This window comes from Chinchilla lanigera, unplaced genomic scaffold (genome assembly GCF_000276665.1).
Source record: "Chinchilla lanigera isolate Chin_1 unplaced genomic scaffold, ChiLan1.0 scaffold00132, whole genome shotgun sequence".
Lineage (NCBI taxonomy): Eukaryota > Metazoa > Chordata > Mammalia > Rodentia > Chinchillidae > Chinchilla > Chinchilla lanigera.
Window position 1 is genome coordinate 3,848,037 of NW_004955533.1, and position 7,039 is coordinate 3,855,075.

Sequence of the window (7,039 nt, forward strand, 5' to 3'; positions counted from 1 at the left end):
CTAAATTGTCCAACACAGAATTGAAAATCATTCACCATACCAAGAACCAGGAAAAGCACAACTTGAATAGTAAAAGACATTTTACAAGTACCAACATCAGGGCTGGGGATATAGCTCAGTGGCATAAGCACCTGCCTGGAAAGCACAAGGTCCAGATCTTGATTCCCAGTACCAAAAAAAAAAAAAAAACCTCAAAGTACCAACATCAATATTAATCTGATGTTAGGATCATATGACAGAATTCTAGAAACATCACCATAAGGATGTTACAGAAAAGCAACATGAATTCTCTTGAAACAAATGGAAAAGTTCACTAGGACAATGGAAGTTACAAAAGAACCAAACACTATTGAAATGGAAAAACTAAATAAAAATCTTAATGAATGACGTTAAATAGAGCTGGACATGGTGGTGTACTCCAGAGGCAGAGGCAGGAGAGTTTCTGTGAGTTCAGAGTCAGTCTAGGCTACATGGTGAGTTCAAGGACAGCCTGAACTACATAGCAAGACCCTGTCTCAAAAAGACAAAAGGCAAAAAGAAAGTGAAATGAACTCAAATAGTAGAGTGGAAATGACAAATAATACAGTGAACATGAGAGCAGATTAAAAGTATTTACCTAGTGTGAAGAACGGTCTAAAGAAAGAGCTGAAAACATTCTCAACATTAATGTTGAGGGGAGAGTGTGGAATTCAATGTTTTAAATTTTATTTTTGGGAAAGAAACCATTTTGAAATATGCTAGAGCCTTCTGTTCTTAACAAGACCTGTCATTATTATAAAAGCCATTTAACTGGAGCCCAACCTTCTGGGATTTTACCAGAGCCTAATCTCCTTGGGAAAAAGAAAAATAACCAACACCAGTTGGCTCTTGCTCACTTAAGAGGAAATATGATGAACACAGGTGAAATTTATAGTGTAGCACACATCCTCACCAAAAACCTGTGAACTGATTATAGAACTATAAAACACTTTTTTTCACTTCCCCTGACCTTGCCATTAAGAAAGGAGAGAAAATGGAGTTATATAGAAAGCTTAATTGAAACAAGGGGCAGAAATGTGAAAGAGAAAAATAGGAACCAAAAAGTAGGATGGAGAAAGATATGCTGACACTAATCAAAAGCAAGTGAAAGTAGCTATATTAATACTATACAGAGGGGCTGGGGATTTAGCTCAGCGGCAAAAAGCACCTGCCTGGCAAGTGCAAGGTCGTGAGTTCGGTTCCCGGTACCGGAGAAAAACCAAAAAAAAAAAAATACTATACAGAGCAAACCTTGAAGAGTGATTTATTGATTCTTTCATTGTAACAAAATACCTGAGGCTAAGTACTTAATAAGGAAAGAGATCAATTTAGATCAGTACTTTGGAGGATGGCCAAGCGTCATGGTGCACACCTGTAACCCCAGCACTTGGGAGGCTGAGGCAGGAGGATTGCCACAAGTTCAAAGCCAATCTGAACAACATAGCAAGACCCTGTCCCAAAAATCCCCCCAAAGCTTTTTTTGGAGGATGAACATACAAGATTGGTCAGTCTCATCAATTTGGCCTCTGGTGAGGCTTTCATAATAGGTGGCCTCATGTCATGGGTGGTTGACTCTTATGGAAAGACAAGCCACAGAGTACAGGAATTCACGAGAGCCCTGTGAGAAGTGTTAATCCCCTCCAAGACCAGCACCCCAGTGGTCTAACACCCTTCCACAGGAACCCACCTCTTACAGTCTGTCACCTCCCAACATCGCCGTACCTAAGGGTCAAGATTCCAACACACTGACTCTTGGTGAACACACCCAACCAGTACCAGAATTGGCTGCATTTTGATCCACAAAACACACCTTGCAAATTTTTTAAAAGTACAAATCACGCAATGCTTATTCTAGGACCACAGTAGATTTGAACTAGAAGTCAATAGCTGAAAGATAGCTGAACAGTTCCCAGGCACTTGAAGACTTCAGTATCTTTTTTTTTTTTTTTTCCTGGCACCAGGAATCAAACTCAGGACTTTGTGCTTGCCAGGCAGGCAATGTGCCACTGAGCTGCATCCCCAGCCCCACTTGAAGACTTCAAAACACAATTTATTACAGTTGTTTTTGTTTTGCAGTGCTTGGTGTCAAACCAGAGCCTCACACACAGTAGGTAAATGCTCCACCACTGAGCTACAGTCCCAGCCAAAACACTTCTAAATAACACACTGATCAAAGATAAAATCCCATGAAATTAAAAAAATTAACTACTTCAGATTAAATGAATATATAACTTAACAAACTGTAGGATGAAATGAAAAGAAACGCTTATAAAGAAATGTATAGCATTGGTACATATATGGAAAAGAAAGATGATCTAAAGTTAACAATCCAGAGTAATTGTGAGTAAAAATACTCATAAATATTAGAGTATAAATCAATTAAGCTGAAAATAGGAGATCAATAGTAGTAAAAAGATCAACAAAACCAAAAGCTAGTCATTGAAAAACATCAGTAAAATCACTAAAGTTGTAGCCAAGCTAACTTATAGAAAGTAAGCATATAAAATCACTACTCTCAGAAATAAGAGGGCATCAGTACAGATCCATGGAATTAAGAACATAATCAGAATATTAAGGACATACCTATGCCCCCAGATTTGATAACCTAGATGAAATTGACCAATTCCTTTAAAGGCCCAATCTGCCAAAATCCACACAAGAAGAAAGATATCTAAATAAATCCATATCTATTAAATAAACTGAAACAATACTGAATCAACATTCCAAAACAGAAGGCACCAGGCAGATAGGTTCACTTGTAAATTCTAGCACATATGCAAGGGAAACATTACACCAGTTTTCTCTACTCTCTTTCAGAAGATAGAAACAAAGAAGAACTCTTTAGCTCATTCACTGATGCTGAATTACCATAATATCAAAGTCAGACATTATAAGAAAGAAAAAAACCAACTTCTCTCATAAACATAATCCAAAATCTTCAATAAAATAGTAGCAAATTACATCAAGATATGTATAAAAATTTTGCACTGTAATCAAATGGGATTTTACCCATGTGTAAGACTTTCAATAGTTGAAGGTCAGTGTGATCCCTGAACAGGCTGAAGAAGAAAAATCACGTGTTTGTATCAACAGATGCAGGAAAATCATTTGACAAAATTCTACATATATTCATAAAAAAACCAGGAATTGATGAGAAGTTACCCAAGGTGATACAGAACAAGTACTCTACTGCTAACTTGATACTTAATAATGACAAACAGGAAGCTTACCCTACAAAGCAAGTTTGTCCCCTCTTAACCACTTTTACATTGTACTAGAAGTCTTATATAATTCAGTGAGCAACAGGAAAAAATGAAAGATGTAGGGGTTGGGAAGAACTGAGTCTGTCCTTGTTCACAGGTGACATGGTCATCAGTAAACCTTTAGTCAAAATAATCGAAAGAGAGGACACAAATAAATTAAAGAAGGAAAAGTGATTATTCCAAGAGATAACCACAGAAATCCAGAGGATGGTTAGCAATTATCTTGAGGGGCTGGGGATTTAGCTCAGTGGCACAGTGCCTGCCTGGCAAGTGCAAGGTCATGAGTTCGATTCCCAGTACCGAAAAAAAAACCAAAAAAAAAAAAAAAGAGGAATTATCTTGAAAGTTTTTATTCCTATAAATTGGAAAATCTAGAAGAAATATATAACATTTATTGATACATACAAGCTATCAAATGGAACAAAGAGTGTCAGTAGAAAACTTCACCAGATCAATAACAAGCAATGACACTGAAGCAGTAGTAAAGTCTCCCAACAGAAAGAGCCCACGGCTGTATGGATTTACTGCTGAAATTTAGTGGACATGTAATTAGAAGACTAACATCAATTCTCAAACCATGCCATAGAGCAGAAAGGAAAGGAATGCTTCCAGACATAGTCTACAAAGCCAGTGTTACCCTGATACCAAAAACAGGTAAAAATTCCAGAGAAAGGAAAACTGTAGACCAATCCTAGATAAACACAGATGCAAAAAAATTTCAATAAGATCTTAGAAATAAAATTCAACAAATTCATTGAAAAGATCATGCATTACTATAAAATTGGTTTCACTCCAGGAATGCAGGATTGGTTCAACATATGCAAGTCAATAACTGTGATATACAAAATAAGCAGAATCAAAGAAAGAAAAGATCACCTCAATGATACATTAAAGAAAATTCAACGCTCCTTCATGAAAAAAGTCCTGAAGAAACAAGAATCTTACCTCAAAATAATGAAGTCTCTATATATGTTAAACCCACAGCCTGTATAACAAATGGGAAAAACAGAAAACATTTCCTCTAAAATCAGGAATGAGATGAGGGTGTCTCTATTCTCACCACTTCTGTTTATTTTATTTTTGTTTCGTTGTTTTTTGTTTTTTGTTTTTTGTTTTTTGTTTTTCCGGTACCAGGAATCGAACTCACAACATCGTGCTTGCCAGGCAGGCATTGTGCCGCTGAGCTAAATCCCCAGCCCCACCACTTCTGTTTATACACTGGAGTAAAGATAGTGCCCTTCAGTTTTGAAGGAGCATTTTTAGGTAAAATATTCTTTATTGGGAGTACTTTTTTCTTCCAACACTTTCAAATATATCATTCCACTCTTTTGTAGTCTGGAAGGTTTCTAATGAGAGAGAGAGAAATATGTCTTAATAGCTTTATGAGAGTTTTCTCATATGTGATTTTTTTTTCTCTTGCCATTTTCAGAATTCTTTCTTTTAATATCAAAGTTTTCAAAAATATCCAACAAAATGAAGTGCAAATAATAATAACATAGGAAATTTTTTCCTTGTGATCCACAGGTAAGACACTGGTGGTTGCAAAGTAACTTTATTTGTTGGTGATTGCTTGATTTTAATTGTTGATAGCTTGATTATGATGTATCTTAGGGATCTAATATATTTGGAGTCTTTGAACTCCATGTCGCTTAATGTCCATGTCTCTTTCCAGATTTGAGAAGTTTTCATCCATTGTGCCTGTAAACTTTCTGTTTTCTTCTTTATTTTCGTACAGGAATTCCCCTAATCCTTGTATTAGTTCTCTTGATGGTTTTTCTTAAATTCTATAGGTTTTCTTCATTTATTAATTCTTTTTTTCTTTCTTCTCTGATGGATAACTTAAAATGATCTATTTTACTTTGATAGTCTTACTTCTGCTTGATCTAGTGTACCTTTGCCCTTTATTGCATATTTCATTTAGCTTCTGAATTTCTGGTTTTTAAAAAATTCAAAATCTATTCAAATATTGTTTTCTTCTTTCATTGTGCCATCCATCTACATTCCTTATAACTTGTGAGCTTTCTTAAAACAATTACTTTCAACACTTCTTTCAAGAAAATTGTGTATCTCTATTCCACTGAGGTTAGTTATTGGAAAAATACTATGTTCCTTGGATGGTACCACATTTCCATTCTTGATCTCTCATGTTCTTTGAATTCTTGCATGGTTCTCTGCACTTGAGGAGAACATCCCCTGCAGCCTTCACTGCCTGGCTCTGGGACAGAAACACTTCACCAGTCAGGCAGGCGATGGAGTGTGTGGCTCTTTCTGATCTTTTCTCAATATGCATCCACTCTACCCCTATCTGTGTGTAATCACAAGCTGTCTGCAAAAGTTCTCAGTCACCCACCACAAGGGTGCACTTGGGGAGCCAGCTACAAAGGGGATGAGGGATTTGGAATGTCAGGGTACCCAGAGCTAGCTGAGATATATCCTGCATCAAGTATGCCAAATGGCTCATGGGTGGACCATATTTTTTTGCCACAAAAAGTTATCTAAGCTCTCTGAATAAAGGAATCCTATCAAGGATTTCCTGCCATATTCTGATCCACACCAAAAAAGCGTCATTATAATAAACTTAACGTGCAATCTCTATTCCATCATGACCGCCTTGCCACATTCTCTCAATCTGATTATAATTTTTTGACAAGTAAATAAATAAATAACAATTGTACAACATTTACAGGCTGGCCTAAAAATGGTCTTGGGTTGTCTTTACACAAACTGCATACCGAGAGCCTACTAACATAAGATTAAAGTGAAGTATTGTGTACAGAGACTTGAACGTACCATATTTCCTGCACACGCTTGACCTATGTCCTTACCTCAAAACCAGAAAGCCATGATTTCCACGTGGCTGTAACCATGTCAGAGCACACAGGCAACCTGATGTTCCTGCTGCTGTGTCAAGAACACATACATGCACACACACGCACCCCTCAAGTCCCATCTGAATAAACCATAAAAGGTGTATAGGGTTGTTGATATAATGTATGAGATTTAGTACCTGTTAGACTGTTCAGTGAAATGATAACAAGACCCATGTTTTGTGTACCACTCAGCACACTTCTATAAAGCTAAGCAAACCCTATGCTAGATTAAAGTCCTTTGTGAAGCCAAGTGTGGTGGCACATGGCTGTAATCCCAGCTCTTGGGAGTCTGAGGCAAGTGGATCATTGCGAGTTCAAGACCAGCCTTGTGTACGAAGTGATCAAGGCCAGTCTGAACTGCATAGCAAGACCTTGTCTCAAAAAGACAAACAAAAAAAAAAACAAACAAACAAAAAAACAAAACCACATAAAATCCTTTGTGTCCTATATATTTGACTATTTCAACCTGAGACCTTCATTTATGACTTTACATTTATTTTCTTATTTATTCACTCTCAAGCATGCATTATCAGCACTAAGGATAAAAAAGGGGAGAAAACTCCCATTACAATACATATCAATCTGTTCAGACTGGAAAGAAAATATAACACTAGAATTATTAAAATACCTATTAAGGACCGGGTGTGGTGGCACATACCTGTAATCTCAGCACTCCAGAGGCTAAGGCAGGAAGATCATTGCAAGTTCGAGACCAGCCTGGGCTACAAAGTGAGCTCAAGGCCAGCCTGAACTGCAGAGCAAGACCTTGTCTCAATAAAATAAAATAAAATACCTAGGGGGCTGGGGATTTAGCTCAGCGGCAAAAGCGCCTGCCTGGCAAGTGCAAGGTCATGAGTTCGGTTCCCGGTACCGGAGAAAAACCAAAAA